The 20,179-nt window shown below is 35.7% G+C and overlaps 1 protein-coding gene across 1 annotated transcript in view; it reads left to right on the forward strand.

Moving 5' to 3' along the window:
- Positions 1 to 125: 125 nt before the first annotated feature.
- LOC121320013 (G1/S-specific cyclin-D2-like) overlaps positions 126 to 20,179 on the forward strand; it is a 197,966-nt gene continuing 177,912 nt past the window's right edge. The window contains exon 1 of the mRNA XM_041258119.1: positions 126 to 207. The gene's annotated coding sequence lies outside the window, so the exon portion shown is untranslated. The remainder of the gene's footprint in view (positions 208 to 20,179) is intronic.

The raw sequence follows: 20,179 nt of genomic DNA on the forward strand, positions 1-20,179 counted from the left end.
CGTGTTCTTTAGCGCAGTGTGTTGAAAGTTCAATAAAGTCTCAAATTCGGGGCGTTGCCACTACCTTGCAGGGGCCGGGCCAATCACACACTGGCAGTAACTTTGTAAACAACACGACTGTGACTACTACACGTTGTTCCTTTTGAACGTCAACTGGTAGTTTGTAGTGTAAAACAACAGGCCCTTTAAATTTATGACAACACAAAGGTAAGTACAGCTCTTCTGCTTCACATGCATTTTGCACTGTTTTTGCAGCGCCGTAATGGCTTGGGTTAAAAAAAATAGTTCATGGATGAACTGCAAATTCTATTGTCCAGAGCTTCAGATTTACGGTATATTCCGTGGTGTTGGCAAGCACACCCGAGAACCAGAGTGTTTGAAAAAAACTGTTTTTTAATGCATGGCTTATATGGTTTTTCGAGTGTAATTTTTACCTGGAAAACCACATACGCTGTTTTCATTTTTTAAATTTTTAAATTTTGTATTATTATTATTATTATTATTTTTTCACCTTGGACCAACAAGTGTGAAACCAGTGTTACTGTACAATAGTGTACATACTGTACCGACTGTTACGCAATTTTTTTTTCTCCTGAAAAACATGAATGGATAACAAAACAACGTAGTCAGTTGTGTGTTTCTGTTGAATGGGTGCCGAGTTCCATTTAGTGGTTGCAACTTAATACAAATGGAAAATAACTAACGATACTGTTTTGAGACAACTTGTGTCATTTGTTTGATTTTTTTATTTCAATATCTGTGGTGGGGGTGGTAACTAGGGCGTTCAATAACAACCCCACGTATTTCCCAAGAGATGGGCTTGTAAGATTTGGTTGAAGGGGAGGGGAGGGGAGGGGGTGTTTAAGATTATATAGCGTATGCTCCCTCCTTTAAATCCGTTCAATGCTGACTCTGCTTAGCAGCTGTGATCACCACTGGAAATGTGGTTAGTGAGAAATGCCATTCTTATTATAGGAGCAACATTTTCTACCGGTATAATATGTAGACAAGCAATGCACTATCTGGGCAGCTTTTGTTAAACATTGCTAGTTGGAACTGAATGGAAATACAGTAACAAATACACGTTGGAGCCAATTTAGCCTAAATTTGTCACACTGGAACTTTAGACAAATCATATGAGACACAGGCACAGGCGTGGCTAATTAAACTGGAATACTGGTTGTTTAGTTGTCTTCCATTTTAAGTTTGCATAGATAAAGTGAGGAACATCATAGAAATGAAAACATGATAAAGTGTGATAAAATCTGGTATATGTATAAAAAGCATAGGAGAAGTGTGATTAATCTGCAAGATTGTTACTGTGCATGTTTTGTGATGTTGCTTTTATTTCTTTATTTGCTGTTTCATAGAAATACAGCTTGGGTGTAGTTTGGGTGCTTCCAAAAATATTGTGGCAACTGGAATTTTCTTATCACACAAAGCAACTATTATGACAAGCTCAAAAATGAAATGTCATGTGTTTTGAATTGGAGAAGGTGCATGTAAGAAATGTGTTTGTGCTTGCATGTTCATTGCTGGAGTAGAATTGGCATTAATGGTTAGGGGCTATCCTCTAGAATATGTGTGCTTAAGAATCAATTTGTTAGAACTATATCCTACTGGAATAAGTCACGGCTGTGTTCTAGGAGAGGATTCTACAGCACTACCCGCTGGAATAAGTCACGACTGTGTTCTAGTAGAGCATTCTACAGCACTGCCCTGCTGGAACAAGTCACGACTGTGTTCTAGTAGAGCATTCTACAGCACTACCCGCTGGAATAAGTCATGACTGTGTTCTAGGAGAGTATTCTACAGCACTACCCGCTGGAATAAGTCACGACTGTGTTCTAGGAGAGCATTCTACAGCACTACACTGCTGGAACAAGTCACGACTGTGTTCTCGGAGAGCATTCTACAGCACTACCCTGCTGGAATAAGTCACGACTGTGTTCTAGTAGAGCATTCTATAGTATTGGGGAATCACCGTGAATTGCTTGAACCACACAGATTACAATTTTCTTTTCTTGAGTAAAGTGATTTTTTTAATGATACTGAAATTTTTCTCAATCAAACAGCTTTCTGTTTGATGTTCTGATCCTGATTTGAGATGTTACAACAAAAGAAATGACATGTAGGAATTTATATAAAGTTATATAACTATACACAGTTCTACTACAATTGACACTGTAGCAAATATTGCTGCTACCTCTGTTCTGCAGAAGAGACGCTAACCTTTCTTGATATCTTTCTAATCTTTATATACACCCACATATGCTGTTGCAGGCATGTAACCATTTAATGTATGTCCTGTGGAACTTGAACATGAGAACAACAAACACAGATGTGTGTTTTACCGCACAGCACAGGATGTGGCTAGAACACACATAAATGTACAGCCAAAGTGAGGTTACTGTAAGCTAAGAGATAAACTTAATGAGTGTGATTCAGGGAGATACATGTACATATGAGATGGCTAAAGGACTGCACATGCATATTAAGCTGTTTTTGAACATCCCAGTGTCTTGTTATTGCTCTTACAAAATTTACAAGTTTGTGCAGTGGTTCACCACCCCTTCTAGATGGTCACTAGCCAATCAGAGTGCTCCCTCAAAGCCTTCAGCTGCATAAGTGCCCTTAGCCTAGGGGTGCAGATTTTGGTCCAGAGTTGAACACCCTGGAGGATGTTATTGTGCTTATTAAATGACTTCCTACTGGAGGAAGGGATTTTCCTGGATTTTGGTTGAATTGACAAGGAATGGCCCTGCTCCCTCTTCCCTTGCCATTGTATGGTTTTTGTTTTGTTTAGTACTATTACAGACAATGTTGTTCTTCTTGTGTGCAGTTTTCACACACACTCTTCTTAAATCACTTTCACATTCCGTTGTACTAGGGGAAATGTTTTGTATTTGCTCGCAAAAACAGTGATACCTAGTGAATGAAGTATGATGCTAATTTCCAACAATGTAGACAATGCTGTAGTAAGATTAATTTATATGGTAACAGTTGATTGTTATATAGATGTGACTCCTTCAGTAAAACTGGTACTTTAAGGTATTGTCCCATTGTGCCTTTCCATTCAGATGTACTTTCCACTTTGTGGGAGGGAGTATTGTATGTTGTATTGGGTTCATTTTGTAGGACCTTTATAGTTATAACAGTACATGCTAGCTGTTTCTAACGCAACAAATCATTCAGTATAGATCTTTTTAAATACAGTTCTTTCACTGCAGATCCACAATGAGTCAGACTTTTCTTTTGGCAGGGAATACCCCAGTCTTGAGCACCTACTACACAGTCATGAATAAGTGTGGTTCTACCCAGTGTCTTTTGTCCTGGAGGGGCTGTCATACAGTAGAAAGCCTTCAGTACTTTCATGCATCAAACAACCCCCCCCCCCCCCCCCCCCCCCCCCCCCCCCCCCCCCCCCCCCCCCCCCCTTCTTTTAAGTGGGATAAACAACTGTGTGGTGAATCAGTGTTCAAGTAATTCACAGTTTCATGTACCTAAAGGCAATCAAAAAGTGATTTATTTATTAAAAAGTGATACCTATTTTACCTATTCACCACATAAGGCTGTTTGGCCATGATTACATTTAAGACAGAGCCTTAAAGGTATACTGTAGCAAGACTATTGTCTTACCTTTTTAATTAAAACAATAATCAGAAGTTCTTTATTATTTAGTTTGAGGTGTTTTGTTTATACTTGCTGTGTAAGTTGATTTGTTACAAGTAATGTGACCTCACCAGTGCCTTACAGTGCCTGGTAACAAGCCCCTTTCTCAAACTGCTTGAGCACCTATACATCCCCTACGACACACGCACAGACAAAGAGACAAACAGGAATAATACTCCAGAAACTACTTCTTGATGGAAATCTGCATACATATTTGGTCACTGTCAAAGTGTTTCTTTTAAGATATGTATGACTGTGTTCATGTTATATGGTTGTAAAATACAATGATTTTAATAGAGTGCTTAAGGGTAAAGTGCACTGCTGTGCAAGGCAAACTAACTGGTCCCACGTCTAGCCCTAGACTGATTTAAAGCTCATTTAAATCTTCTTCTGTATGTAACCTCGCCTTCAAATATTTAATGTTAGACAGAGATCTGAAGCTATATATAGAATGCACTAATGTGCCATGCTGAAACAGAAGTCTTTTTCAAAGTTACAGAACACAATAACTTGCAGGAGTACTCTTGTTTTTATTTTGTCATGCAAATTATTAACCGCAAAAGTCATTTTGTTGCTGATAATTTAGGATGTAATTCTTTGCTTTCTGGTTTCAAAGAAACTATCTCAGTAACGAATGCTGAATTACCAGAACCAGTAACATACATAATTGAAGTTTAGAGGAAGTTGTGTGAACTTCTGGGGAAATCTCACTGCCTGTTTACAAGAATCTGCAGATTATACATATGTGATTTCCACTTTAGTTACTGAAGTAAATATTTATCAACAGGTGTATTGGCTCGCTGTACTGAATTTATTTATTTTTATTATTTGACGAGCCAGGACATGGCAGGATCCAGTGCAGAGGGCTCTTTACACCTCTTTAGGAATGACCTACTGTTGAAACATGAAGTAATGCTATATATCCAGAAGGGGGATTAAAGAAATTAATGTATTAAATAAGGAATACTTATTACGAGGAATTTTAGTAGTACTGGAGAAATGGATTTGCTCTTTTCTTGCTAGGTATTGGAAATGTACTTTTTGGAAAATCCTACAAGGTAGGGCATTTGTTGAAATATTTATTGTTGTCCAGAAATGAATGTCTCAGTTTTTTCATAGAATATTGAAATTATATTAATACTAGACATTTATGTTTCTGTTTTCTTTTTTCTTTTTTTTTATTGAATATTGAAGTAGTATTAAAAATAATACGTACATGATAGATACCAGTATAGTTCTCAGTTATTTCTTCGATAAGATTCAAGACATTGTGAACTGTATAAGTAAATGAAACTTTTTTTTGTAAAGTTGTGGCGCTCCATTTTTAACATCTCTAAAATATATTGTTTTATTGTGAGGCGTGTCACCTAATTAAGCAAATATATTTTTCTTACAGCACTATCTTGTAAACACTTTGTGCTTTAAAATAAATGAGTTTTTCATTTGGATTAAGGCAAATTTTATTCACCAACAAAACGAGGCACTCATTTTGACAGTACATTATAGCTGGAAATGCTGATATATAAGTCAGATACAGCATAAAATTATTATTAAAAAACAGTATAAATCATGATCTCAATTTTGATATTATGTACTGTATGATTTAAGTTTAATGTTATTAAGAACCTGGTGAAAGGCAACCTCAACAGTATGAGATGTCACTTGTTGCTGTACACTTAATCTGGATGATTTACACAACCATATGGACAACATATGAGTTGAAGACATGTAGTATTAATAGTGTTTTGGCTACTGTTTTGCTGGTTCTGCCTCAGTTTAATGTGAAACTGAATTTGAAGAGCAGGTGAATTAAGTGTTGTGTTGTAACCGTCTGTAAATTACCTGCATATGTTTGATGTCAAGACTTCCTGTAGCTTGTCATAGGCTTTCTGCAGCAGGGTGCAGTTTAGTGGAACCTCTATAAACAGTGCTCTGGTACTGAGAAACAGAACTACCGTGAAACCTGAACTAACAGGTATAGCAAAGCGACCAAATATTGGTGTCTGCCAAAGACATGTGTCTGCCTGTTTAACTATTTAATAAGTTACTTTACTGGCCTGCTGTTTTAAGTGGTGTTATCTTTTCTATATAGGCAGGTGACTGATTGATTCATTAATAATATGCTTTACTGTATTTGGTTTTTGCTTATATTCTGTGATGTGGAAACAGGAGTCATTATACTTTATTGTTACTCGAAAAATGACATCCAGTTTATACTAAAACAGCTTCATTTGCACTGTAGCCTAGTCTTCTCTGAACTGCTGTCATAGCAGATGAATATTTCTTGCAGTGTTTCCATTAATTTTTCTTGTTTACCTCAACTAGCAGTGGAGAGTTGAATGTAGATCTGGTGACTAATAATCTGACCAGTTGTAATATGTTCTACTTTGTTTTGTTTTGTTTTTCTCCGTTGTTGAGACGTGTGACGTCATTTTCTTGTCAACCCTCAAAAAACATTTTCTACTGTGGTAAGACGTTGATGCTAGAAATGAAACTCAGTGTTCTTTGCATCTGCCCCTAAAGTTTCACTCTCTTAAGCTATACTATCTCCTCAGCAGCCACCTATTGTATCTGTCATGTAAGATAATTAGGTAATTATGGAAAGTTAATTGGAACATGAGAATTGACATGTTTGAGCTTGGAACACAATAAATAGGCCTCTTTGTGGAGCACAGAAAGGACAAAAGAAAGAAAACCATTAAGGAAGAGTAAGAAGAAATAGAGCATAAAAAAGAATGAGAAGGAATTACAGAAAGAAAGGGAAATAATAAGACAGTAAAGAAGATTGGAATTACAGAAAGAAAGGGACATAATAAGACAATAAAGAAGATTGGAAATACAGAAAGGGAAATAATAAGACAGTAAATAAGATTGGAAATACAGAAAGAAAGGGAAATAATAAGACAGTAAAGAAGATTGGAATTACAGAAAGAAAGGGAAATAATAAGACAGTAAAGAAGATTGGAAATACAGAAAGAAAGGGACATAATAAGACAGTAAAGAAGATTGGAATTACAGAAAGAAAGGGAACATAATAAGACAGTGTAAAGAAGATTGGAAATACAGAAAGAAAGGGAAATAATAAGACAGTAAATAAGATTGGAAATACAGAAAGAAAGGGAAATAATAAGACAGTAAAGAAGATTGGAATTACAGAAAGAAAGGGACATAATAAGACAATAAAGAAGATTGGAAATACAGAAAGGGAAATAATAAGACAGTAAATAAGATTGGAAATACAGAAAGAAAGGGAAATAATAAGACAGTAAAGAAGATTGGAAGACCCAAGGGCAGAAAGAAAGGGAAATAATAAGACAGTAAAGAAGATTGGAAATACAGAAAGAAAGGGAATCAACTCCCCATAATAAGACAGTAAAGAAGATTGGAAATACAGAAAGTAAGATAAGTAGACATTTTATTATATAATTACAAAATGAAAACAGATAGACACTGAAAGTAATCCACCATTCTAGGTGTATGTGCTTTAAAATCTAAATCATTAAAGTCTCTGAAAGACAAACCCCAGTTTTCAGTATCCTTGGGAATGATAATGATATGGCACATTTTATGTTTTAATGCATTTCAGCTTCAAAAGTTGGCAGCTTGTACAGTAGGTTAATGCAGTAATTGGACTTGTTGTGGCTGAAATTCAGATCCCTTGAATAAATAAGCAAATAGCTCCATCTGGTGGCCATATGGTGCATTTTTTTTTTTTTTTTTAATTCCAAGCTGCAGTGTTCCACAAGCATGTAATGTGTTGATTTAAGGTTTACAAGTTTCTGCAATAGATTGATCCTTTGTTCACTCCTCAAATTTTAGCAGGAGACAGACCTTGTTGAAAGTCTAGTTTGTTTCCATTCCCTGATTGTAGTTTTAGTTTAGGATCACAAGCTTATTCCCCCATGAAACAGTTTGCCACGTTGTTATTGTGAGCCAATATGCAAGCTGCTCCAACCGGTTGTAATAAATCCAAAATGATCTAATTGTGAACTAGTAGTCAACACATTGTCTCAATAGAGTTGTATGAGAGATGGCTTGAGTGAGGCAAGTGAGTAAAACGGGCTGTATATACAGTTGTGCCGGGATTCAATTATTAATTAATTATTCACTTGAATCCCAGCACGTGAACTAATTTGTGCAACCCCGTGCTCACATACTATTACATAATTTAAGTGCACGTGAAATGATTATGCAATCCCGTGCCTAAATACTACTATATATTATAAATCACTCGTGCTACACAGACCAATTTATATTCTGTGCAGCAATACCTATACACCAACATTAACACACCACACGCAACATAACACATAACACACACATGGGCAGGGCACACTGCCACACATTGTTATTCTTGTTTTTATTGTGTTCTCCTTTGGCTCCCCTAAAAAGTTGACTTTAGTATAGCATAGTACAATAAAACATTGTAAAACATAGTAAAGACCAGAGAGGTACAGCATATATGTAAAAAAGGCAAGAAGTAATCATAGAAAAAGCATAAGAGAAGCATGCAGTTTCAGAAAGTAAAAAAAAAAAAAAAATCTTATACATTTTCTATTCTGATGTTGATGGAGATCGTAATAGTGCTGGCCTCTTGCAAATTATTACAGAAGTTCCCATGAAACTATACTTTTAAAAACAGTAATTATTGTCAACCTGGCAAATGTATTTTTCCCACTGCTAATGAACATTTGGTAGGTGGGTAATTCCAAAAGTAATAGAGCAAGTAGCACCACTGTTTGAGACTGCCGTATTGGGCTTTCTACCAGCACTGAGTCCAGAGCACGCTAAGTGCTTTCTACTTTTTTTCTTCTAATGAAGTACAGTGTTTTGTTGATATGTAGTTGCTCTTGCAATACAGTTTGTTACTGTATTGCTGCAACACTCTGTGTTAGGTTTTAAATCCTAATTTATGGGGGGGGGGGGGGGGGGGGGGGGGGGGTCCTCCAAAAGTAAAAAAAAAAAAAAAAAAAAAAACCCAAAAAACCCCCAAAAACTACATTAAAGAACAAATCCAAATTCTAGCTTCGGTCTATGCCTTTCATAGCTTGCTTTTACACTGCTTTGAAATCTTTGACTATGCAATAGCATAAGTGATGGTATTACTTCTTTGGACACCTACTGGTTATGAACGTCTGCAAATGATGTTCTTGTCGACCTCACTGCGGCAGGACGGCTCATGATGATGTCCCCAGGCCAGGAAGTTGACGCACAACAGGTACTGCGTGTTGAAGTGCTGGCGTGCAGATTTGTTATATTCCAAAAATAAACAAAACATGTACAATACACTGCTCACAGAGCCAAATAAAAGTGCATACAAAAACAAGTCTGATCACAAAAATACCTTCACCAAACAAGTACTGTACTGGCCTTTCCAGCATGCATAGCAATTTACTTTACTTCTCTCTCATGTTCCTCCTCTCTCATGTAGCTCCTCTCTCACGTACATCCCCTATGTGCACCCTCCCCATTTAGCAAACGCTGCAGGTTTTTATACATGTGGTCGTCTCCAGATTAGCAAACACTTCATCAATAACCGCATTCTGCACAAGCCTGTATTATCAGAAGTTGTTAAAGTATCAGTCCTGTGCTAGGGTTACTTCTGTGTCAAATCAGTAGAGTGCAGCATTTTAAAATGAGTGATGAACTGTTTCTGTACGAAATTGTTTTAAAATTAAATGTAAATGAGTTATAAGAAAGAGAAATATAGAGGATGATATACCATTAAAATTCATAGAGTGCTGCAGTTATTCCGTGAATGAGGAGAGCTGAATAACTTACCAGCCCCAAAAGGGATTGAGTGGGTTGTTTACGACTGCCATGGTGAATGAAATAAAACAGCACTCTGAATGTTCATTGTGTGTTCTGTTGCTGAACAAGTACAATGTATGAAAAAGAAAGTGTCTTTAAACTTTTATATTTAACAGCTGAATTTTGGGATTTCTGAAATAAAACTCCTGCATCTGTGGAATTTGGAACAGTGAGTTTTGCCCAATCATTCCGTCATTCTATTTGAATGAATTCAAGTTACATTCCAAAACAAACTCAAGAGACATTCAATATTTTGGGGCTAGACTTTATCACAACATTTGATGAAATCAAGTGGAAATGTGACCAGTGCTTTCCAGTTACTGGAAGTCGAAGCCTGGTTCAACAGTTTATTTTGGGAGCGTTTGTCTGGAACAGTGAGATTACTCATTTACGGTAGGTGTTGCATCTGTAGGGGCTATCTATTTCTGCCAGTATAATGGGCAGCATTACAGTATGTGATGCACTGTTGTCATGCATTCTGTCTCCTGTTGGTGAGATTACATCAGGTCAAAAGTGTAAAAACAGGAATGCAGAGGAGCCAGGGACATCACTTCACAAAAGGTTGAGGTGGGGGGCAAATAACGCATTTAGGGCCCCCCTCTACATAATAATAAAACGCTGCAACAAACTTAAAACAAACAAAAAAATTCCTCTGGTATTGCGTGAATAAACATAGTGAAGCAGCAGATATTGTCTAGGCTTCATTTTTGCAAAGATATCAACCAGGACATCAAAATCAAGTTTTTTTTGTTGATTTTCCAGTTGCTATAGCACTTCTTACATGTTCTGGTTTTTCTGTTTCACTCGCCAACTAGGAATTACAACAAGTACACATCAGTAAAACTTCAAATAAATAAAACTCCAAAAGCCAGGTGAGCAAATCAACCTCAGGTGCAACTCTGGACTTCCACAGAGGAGGTCTCCGATTCCCAACACATTAAGTAAATTCAATTGCTATACAAAGACAGGTGTTACATTCTCAATTTTAGATTCACAAATTATTATAAAGAAAGTAAAAAGCTTTTCATAAACTAGTGCTGACATTGTTCTAAATTGTTTCTGGCCATTCAGTCAAGTACTTCAATTTGTTATATTGTTTCAAACTAGTTAAGTTTGTACATTCTCAGGCAACCAAACTGATATCTTGTTTCAGGTCTACCAATAGTATGGACTTATTTAAGTCACAGAAACAAAGCAAATACATTGTGTCAAGTTTACATGGCAGTTAACTTGTTTACAGTTGCACATGATTCATGCACACACAACACTAGCAACAACCAGGGCAAGGAAGAACAATGCACACACATACAGATACAGAAGTGGCTCTCCTGTGGTTATGCTGCTCTCCATATACTGTAAGTAAATATTTTCACTTGTAATAATTGACATGAAAACAAACTGCTACAGTCCTCATGAAAATAAATGTTAATGATTAGTTATTAAAGATGTTTTTTGTATTGTTTTCAGAACAGAACAGCCTCAGGTTGAAGTCAAGATGCGGAAATATTTACCGGAGCTCAGTTCCGCAAAGCTCCGGCTCAATTTAAGCCCTGAGTGTAGTTAATGGCAAGTATCCTTTTTAGAGTTGTACCAGCTCAAAAAGAGAATAAAAACTACCGGTGGCACGACTTTAGCTTTTTGTTTGACTCAGTAACTTCTTAATTAGTTAAAATGGAACTGGCTATTATCAGGGCAGGTATCATAACTGATACTGCCTCACTGTATGATAATAGTGCCTCCCGGAGGCATTCTAGATAGAATTAACCCATCTGATACTGCCTCCCCGTACAATAGTGCCTCCAGTAGTCCTGTACGCACCAGAACTACACCTTCTCTGCTCCCTATTTCACTATATATATATATATATATATATATATATATATATATATATATATATATATATATATATATATATATATATTTTTTTTTTTTTTACTGTAGCTTACTTAGTGCACAATTAACAGAAATTAGAAACACTTTACAGAAATAATATTTTAAAATTTGCATATATGTATTTTAACAATGTAGGCCTACTTACTGCAGTTGTTTTTTCTTTTCTTTTTTGTCATCTTTTCCTTCCATTTTTGACATTCAGATTTGAGTTTCTTTTTATTTGGCGGTTCAGCAGGTTTTATTTTTGATGGTTTAAAATCGTATAATTTATAATAGGCGTTCAGGTGTTCTGATAGTAATAGATGTTTTGATAGTGAAGCTCGACAAAATGCTTGTCAAAGAAAAGGGGAAAAAAGGGGGAAAAGTTTAACTCTGCTTCTCGCATACAGTTTACAGAAATAGTGCATTTACTCATATTTCCAGTTTTATTTCTGTATGTGTGTGGGCCCACCTCCATACTTGCCAACATTTGGAAACTGTTCAGTGGGACGCTTGTCTCGGGGGATCGTTACCAAAAGGCAAATAACACTCATTATCATATAGTAGATTTATCCCCCCAACCCCCAACTCAACACCACATGACCATCATGTCAGTAAAAATAGACATACTGAAGCGTTCTTCCCTTTGTATAAGTTAGTGATGAGCAGATGTGCCAGCCACACCAAGAGCACAGCGTGTGGTTTTTACTAACTCTACTGTGCATAATAATTTTTTTTTTTCCTATGGGTAAATATCATGACTTTCTTCATATGCATTGGGAAAGCGGTACATTTGCTAGGAAATTGGGACTGTCCAGACTATATAGAGACTGTGGGCATGTATGCACCTCTGGCGTCGGGGCGCCAGACGTTTGCTCGGGTTGCCCTGGTACTAATTCTGGCCTTGGCTATTATTTTGCTGTTTGCTTAGTTGCTGTGACGTGATGTTTTAAGCTAAGCACTTTTACTGAACAGTTCCCAGAACACATCTTAAACACTCAAACAGAATTATTAGTAAAACGTACCTTTCTCTTTTGCTTTTTGTAAGACAATAGTTTTTTTCTGCTTTTTTTTAGGCAGAACAATTTTAAAGCATGGTAGAATTGCAGCTTTTGGCAAGAAAAAAGATAGTGTTTCATTCAACAATGTTACATTATCAGGCTGGTGGTTGAAGCACACTTGCCCCCAGCCTCTGTCCTGTTATACTAAACTTAAGCTTGTTATTTGCCATGCTTGTTCCAGCACTGATATGAGCTGAGGAAGCATGTCAGTGTTGCACAGGCTTCACTATGCTCACAGCTTCAACAGGCCTCAGTTATCCGCACAACTCTCATATGCTTCCTCCTCAATTTAGAACACCCTTGAAAACCTCTTTAGTAAGTATGGCAAATAATAAGGCAAGCAGAAACAATGGTGAATTTTACAGAACACATAATGGGATATTGTACAGTTAAAAATAGAAATGTTTGCATTGGAGAAATTAAGCAGGTGATTTACTGATGTGTGCCTCTTGATTATAGAATTGTGTCTTCTAAACAGTGTTTAGCTTTTTGAACAAAATGTGTCCAGTGCATCCAATAATAAGGTTTCATAATTACTGAAAACCTTTTTTTTTTTTTTTTTTATAAAACTACTATCTCAGTACCTTTTATAACTTTCAGTAGTAAAATGCACACGAGGAAATGTAACCATAAAAAAAATGAAAAATGACTACATATTCATCTGGAGCTAAAGCTTTATAGTTTTCACTCAGAAGTGAATACAATTTAAATAACATGTTGAAATGTTTGTCTGAATTTATAGATTTATATTGTTTTATTTAGTACTGTATATTGGATTTTTAGGAAGTAAGGAAGCACTGTATCCTAATCGCATATAAAAAAAAAAAGATACAAATATATCTTTGATTTGTGTATAAAGTTAGCTTTATGTCCGTGTCAGTACAGACAAGGGTTGCTTAAGTCTGCTTAAAATATATCCTTTTAAAGTCACTGAACCCCAAACGTGTACTATAAAGAACTCTGAGCACTGCCTCTTCACTGGAACCCACAGGGGTTCTTAAAATATATCCTTTTAAAGTTATGGAACCCCAAACGTGTATTGTAAAGAACTCTGAGCACTGCCTCTTCACTGGAACCCACAGGGGTTCTTAAAATATATCCTTTTAAAGTTATGGAACCCCAAACGTGTACTGTAAAGAACTCTGAGCACTGGCTCTTCACTGGAACCCACAGGGGTTCTTAAAATATATCCTTTTAAAGTTATGGAACCCCAAACGTGTACTGTAAAGAACTCTGAGCACTGCCTCTTCACTGGAACCCACAGGGGTTCTTAAAATATATCCTTTTAAAGTTATGGAACCCCAAACGTGTACTGTAAAGAACTCTGAGCACTGCCTCTTCACTGGAACCCACAGGGGCTCTTAAAATATATCCTTTTAAAGTTATGGAACCCCAAACGTGTACTGTAAAGAACTCTGAGCACTGCCTCTTCACTGGAACCCACAGGGGTTCTTAAAATATATCCTTTTAAAGTTATGGAACCCCAAACGTGTACTGTAAAGAACTCTGAGCACTGCCTCTTCACTGGAACCCACAGGGGTTCTTAAAATATATCCTTTTAAAGTTATGGAACCCCAAACGTGTACTGTAAAGAACTCTGAGCACTGCCTCTTCACTGGAACCCACAGGGGTTCTTAAAATATATCCTTTTAAAGTTATGGAACCCCAAACGTGTACTGTAAAGAACTCTGAGCACTGCCTCTTCACTGGAACCCACAGGGGTTCTTAAAATATATCCTTTTAAAGTTATGGAACCCCAAACGTGTACTGTAAAGAACTCTGAGCACTGCCTCTTCACTGGAACCCACAGGGGTTCTTAAAAAGGGTTACAGCATTTCTTTAGAAGGCCACAATGAATGGATCTTTACCAAAACATAACGATTCCACACAGTTCTAAATTGCAGCATTAAAACGTATTTGAAATGTGGTTTGGTGTGCAAGTGGAGATAGAAGTATAATATGAGGAGTAAATCATAATGGGGGGGGGGGGGGGGGGGGGGTTATGCAGACTATCCCTCTACAATTGGATTCATTTTAAGAATATGAATTCTTACAAAATTCATTTTAATTATAATATCTGTATTCTGTTCAATTTTAATCAAATGTTTTTTTTATGTTATTTTTTAAATTGTATGTATTAATATTATAATACTTTAATTATTATCCCTGTGAATGCAATTGTCACTAATAAGGTTTAATTAAACAGACAGCAACACTGCAAGTAAAATTTTATTGCACGTCAGCTGCTTTAATTTGCTAATGCACGACACATTAACAGGATGCAAGATCGTTTAGCGTTTGTTTTATTTCCTGTATGAAAGATCTAATGTACAGTCCAGAGTCTCATGTGTTTCCTACTATGGTGTATAGTTACACTTCGATTGCTGCAGTCCGTTGGAGGATGACCTGAACAACATGATTTCTGTTGCAGTTTCACCATCTGCTTTTTGTTTTTCTGTACAGTTTATTTAAAGAGGAAAAAACACTAATATCATCAACATTTTATTGAAATATGAGCTTGAGCTTATTTTGTATTTTGAGATCGTATTTGCTCTTAATAAGGCTGTTTAGAAAGTAAAAATGGTTCAGAAGGTATTCTAGATATTTATTTAAAGTTTGAGACATTATATTTATTAAACAATTTGCCAGCATGTTAGATAACAAAATAAAGGGTGTCTCTAACTTTGTATTGTTTATGACACAGGTCTAATTTCCATTTAAACAATTACTTTATATTATAACATCATGAAATACAATATTGTAAACGATTTCATAATGTGAAGAATACGTACATTTTTACAAAACTAAAGAAACTAAAGCTCAATAAACACATTCACTTTAGGCATACTGTTACTGGTTAAAACATGACCTAATAACACATGTTTGATGCACTTGTGTTGTTATTTACAATACTTATTTCTGGTTGTCAAAATAGTACAGTTATTTACAAAAAAAACAAATCAACTTTCATTACTGTAAAAACAACCCGTCTTTATGAATATAATAACAATAATAGTCAATATAGTACAAATCCATACCCTTTTATCATAAAATTAATTGTACTTTTAGTTTATATAGTTTATTTAGCTTTAGAAATGTCATTAAAAAAAAAAAAAAGATTGTTATTAATATTAATTATAAACCGAGTGGAATGTTGGCCATAATCGCTTACATACTTTCCCAGTATAACTCTGTTTTAAAAAAGTATTTTACAAATTGTTTCATTTGTAATAGTGTGAGAGCATTTCATTATAATAAACAGTTTCATCATTTTATTTGTAAGGAAAAGCTAATGGAATCAGTATGAAGAGATGAAAGTCTTATTCATGTCATTTCGTTTCAGATATATTTTGTAAAGGGGTAAACACACAGAATACAGTGTTTATTTTATGACCTTGGTCTTGACCCCTTAGATATGAGGAGCACTTTTGCCCCAAATATTGAAAAGGCTCTAGATGAAAATATTTTCACCAAGAAATTAGTGAATTATCTTTTTAACATTTAATTTATGATCAGGAATCAATAAATAAAGTTGCACAACTTCAGGAATCGCCATACAGAGGGTCATTTCAACAGTTAATAACCTACCGTAACATTCATACTTTACCTCTCATTAGCCTTCTTTAGAATATTAATTTGTTCAGACTTTAATTTCCCTTTGGTTAAGCCCATTGATCCTGCCACTTATAGGGAACAGGTATTAGGACGCACCTGAAACGTGAAAGTTTCTTTGCGGTGTGGTGTCAAGTGGGACCCTAATACATGTTGCGCAGGAAGTGAATCTACAGTGTAGCTGTAGGATAAATGGACTTCACCTGCTTTCCAGTGAAGTCTGATAAACTAGGAGATCTTGTTACAAATGTGTTATGTTAATAAGAGGTGCTATAAGAAAATAATAGTCTTGGTTATTGCAGCCAAACCTCCCTGAAAAATAAAACACCCACTGGGTGACAGACCTCAGGAACAAACAGTGACACCTTAATCCAATCACACTGTGTGACTTCATAGAAAACCAGTAACTGCAGTGAACACTGGACTGCATTGTTTTGTACTAATAGGCATGGTAGACATGGCTCTGAGGTAGATGATTAGCCAAGTGTCTTTGGTTGTTTGAATGAAACTGTATTGATAAATATCAGTGTGCAATCAATTCAAATGTTAAATAAGTTTGATTTGAGTAAGTGACACAGTGTCAAGATGATTTCACAGTTCTACACAAAATTTTTTTATTGTTGATTGTCATTTGCAAATGGACAATAGTAATTTATTTAAAAAATAAAATTATAAATACACACATAAATAATATATATAATATAACGATTATCTATATATATATATATAATATATATATATATATATATATATATATATATATATATATGATATATGATATTGTAAAAATTAGTACTAAAACATTTTTTACTACAAAGAAAAATATAAGGCATAGAAGTAAGTACAACTACAGAACATTGGAAATTTAGTTAATGCCACTATACTGTTTCACTGTAAGGGTCTAATGACCATTAATGAAGGCAAATACAAATAGGTCATGTAAAAGCAGCGTATTTTTTAATATCTAGCATAATGCTATGTATATGGCAGACAAATCACACAACTTAATAACCTGAACAACTGAAATCGCACTCATTTGCTTTTGAGTGTGTGTTTATTGTCCCTTGTTTTGATTTTTCCTGCAGTGGTCACTAGATGGCAGTAAAACTGCATATTGGATGCTCAATGGTTCACAGAGCCCAGAGACTACCAATTGATAACTTCTTAAAATATACAGTTTGCTTATATCATACCCTTCACCTTAATAAACGATTCTAAACCTGATCGCGTTATCTAAGTCAACTCGTGTAATTCTTGTTTTATTTCATTTATTTTTTTAATACTGAAAATAAATAATTAACATTTAAAAAACATTAACTTTTTTGGGCTGCGTAGTTGGTGCTCATCAAAAAAGAGATGTGATAAAAACTAAACTGCCCTCTGTTATATCAAGATATAAGGATTAACTCATCACTTGTATAACTGACCTTGTAGGTACAAAAGCCATCACTCAGTGTTTACACAAATTAAAAAAAAACAAACAAACAAAAAAAAAAAACAACCGTAAATAATCACGTTATTCATGCAAAGAGAAGCCCAGACTAAATTTGCTTTTTTAGTGAGAGTTCAGTTATTGAGGAGATTTGAGATGCAACATACTGATCATGTATGTGACGCACCTGTTTACAGTACCTGCAGACATCAGTAACCATCATCAGTAAATTTACATTTTCAGTGGGCTACTAAGAAACTCTCTCTTTTTTAAGTATACCTGCATGGGGCCAACTTGGATACTTAATCCCATATTGTAGAGATTTTATCTCAGTTTCTTTTGCCTGGAGCACTTAATATGCGTGCAAAAATGGGAGCATATGGCTTTTTTTCACACTGAAAGCCCTCACACTTAGCTTACCCTCTTTCAGAGGGGACCCACCACTTCTTGTTTCATTCAAAGTTATCAGTTTTCAGTTCCCAGGTGTTATGGATCAGCTTCACTCTTCTGGACTGTGTTTTGATACTGACTGTTCTGTTTGTGCTTCATTTGAGGGTTAAATAGATACATTACAGGTTTACGTTGGTGTCCTACAACTGTATTTTCATTTTATCCTAAAACATTACTCTAGCTTCTGGCTACCACGTTCTTCTATAGTTTAGCCTTCTGTGCACCAAAAAGCTGCAGAGAATGTGTTTGTTTACATTCCAGTTAGTTTACATTCCACACAGGCAGGTTTTTGCTGTTGGGACAACACTTGCAGTGGCAGAAGTTCATAAATGTTATCTGTACGCTTTCGTTTTTATCATTGATGAAGCAAGACAAAAATGTTTGGCCTTTTCCCAGATAGTGTTGTTGTTGTAGATTTAACAGTTTAAAGAAAACATAAACTGTGCAAGGTTTCCAAACACCTGCCACAGAACTGTCAATAGAATGCAGGTCTTCTGGCAAGTTTCAAGTTGCTCTGGAAGGATGTGCGACCAGTAGTTCAAGTGTTGGAATTTTTCTGTCTGTCTTCTTTATTATTTTTATTTAATGCCTCTACTATCTAAACACAGATTATGATAGACCTTGTGAATGATGGCTCTTCAGTATGATTTTCTATGGAGTTGTGAAGCTAACCACTGGCAGCTTACTGTTCTTCAGACCAGTCATCTTCCACTGCTGCCGCAAACACAGCATAGACAACATCAGCACACACTGTACCCTGTCAAACGTTCTGTGTAGGCTAGTTCAAGTTGTGTGGTTGGCACACCCATTCTGGTGGGAGGTTGGTGGTGACAGGAAAACTACAGATGATTCATTGCAAAAAAAAAAAAAAAAAAAAAGTAAACACAGTTTGTTGTTATTAACCTCCACTGGGAATGCATCAACACACCAGCACACACCTCTGTATAAAACAGCAAGTGCTTCTGTACATGAGCTTAGCTTCTGTTGAGATTTAGTTTTAAAATAAATCTGCTGCAAACTAGACCTAACTGACGAACTAACCCAAACTGAAATACTTTGCAGTAGGCTTTGCCAGAGAAAGTTTATACAGCGTAATATGCAGGCACTCTTTAAATACAAACACAAATCAGCACCAACACTAGGTTTGTAAACCGTAGCTGTTTATTTGTTTTAATCAAATATCCATTCATTTAAGTTGTACAGACATCTTTTTTTTTTTAAATGGTTTACAGTTTGTTTTGAGGGTTTAGAAAAGCAAGTGATTGGAGGTGTTGAACCATGCAAGTGCTGATTGCATGCAATCTGTAGGATGGGGAACAAAGCTGGTGAACGCCAGTGAATCATTGTGTCCTATGGAAACTGATCTTGTTTTTTCATTGATGTAGATAAACAGGGGAAACTGTTCTGGACAGTTAATCTGCCAGGGAATTTCCTTAAAATACTGGGGATTTTTTTTTTTTTTTTTTTTTTTTTACTTGGCTTGGAAAAGCAGAATACACACATTCTACCTGTACCTGTTGATGTCATGCAAATGCTAATACATAAAGGACTGAGCGTCAGTATTTGATTTTATCTAACACAACAGTTATTGTTGCATCAGGAACACAATACCATTTATTGTTAAGAGTTTGTTTTTAGATCTGCATTATCCCCACTAATATAGCTTTGTAAAATGTTTATTTGGACAGAGTTCTGCAATTAGTAAATTGCAATTTCAGTGCAATCTTGTCTTGTTGACTGACGTTATATCAGTCACATCAAAACCTATACACCCCATTCATATGCAATGTAGCAGAACCTTCAGGGCCCAGTCGCTGTGAAAAAGCATTTGAAAAGTTCAATAAAGAGAATGAGTGAGTAGCACCATTTTAATCAAATACATATTTCTCTGTTTTGGCTCCTTTTACTGCATGCAATTATTATTACTGAAGTTTTTTCACAGAACAAAATGTTCCATGAATTGGGCCTACAGTGCCAGCAATGTAAAAATGGCAACTGACTATTTTCTGGCACTGCTTGTATACAGAAGATTGTGTTTTGCTACTTTGAGAATACTATCTCGATTAGATTTTGTTGGCATTGACAGAGAAGCTTTTTTTTTTTTTAACATACTTCACAGTAATGTTTTTCAAATCTCAGGTAAGACATTTGTTAACTTTTTTGTCAATTTCTGCTGCCATCCGTCATGATATCACCAAAATAACTAATAATTAATACTCAGAATGTCTCCGGCTACTAACATCATAGACTATTTTTGCAATTGGACTTG

This window comes from Polyodon spathula, chromosome 8 (assembly GCF_017654505.1).
Source record: "Polyodon spathula isolate WHYD16114869_AA chromosome 8, ASM1765450v1, whole genome shotgun sequence".
Taxonomy (NCBI): domain Eukaryota; kingdom Metazoa; phylum Chordata; class Actinopteri; order Acipenseriformes; family Polyodontidae; genus Polyodon; species Polyodon spathula.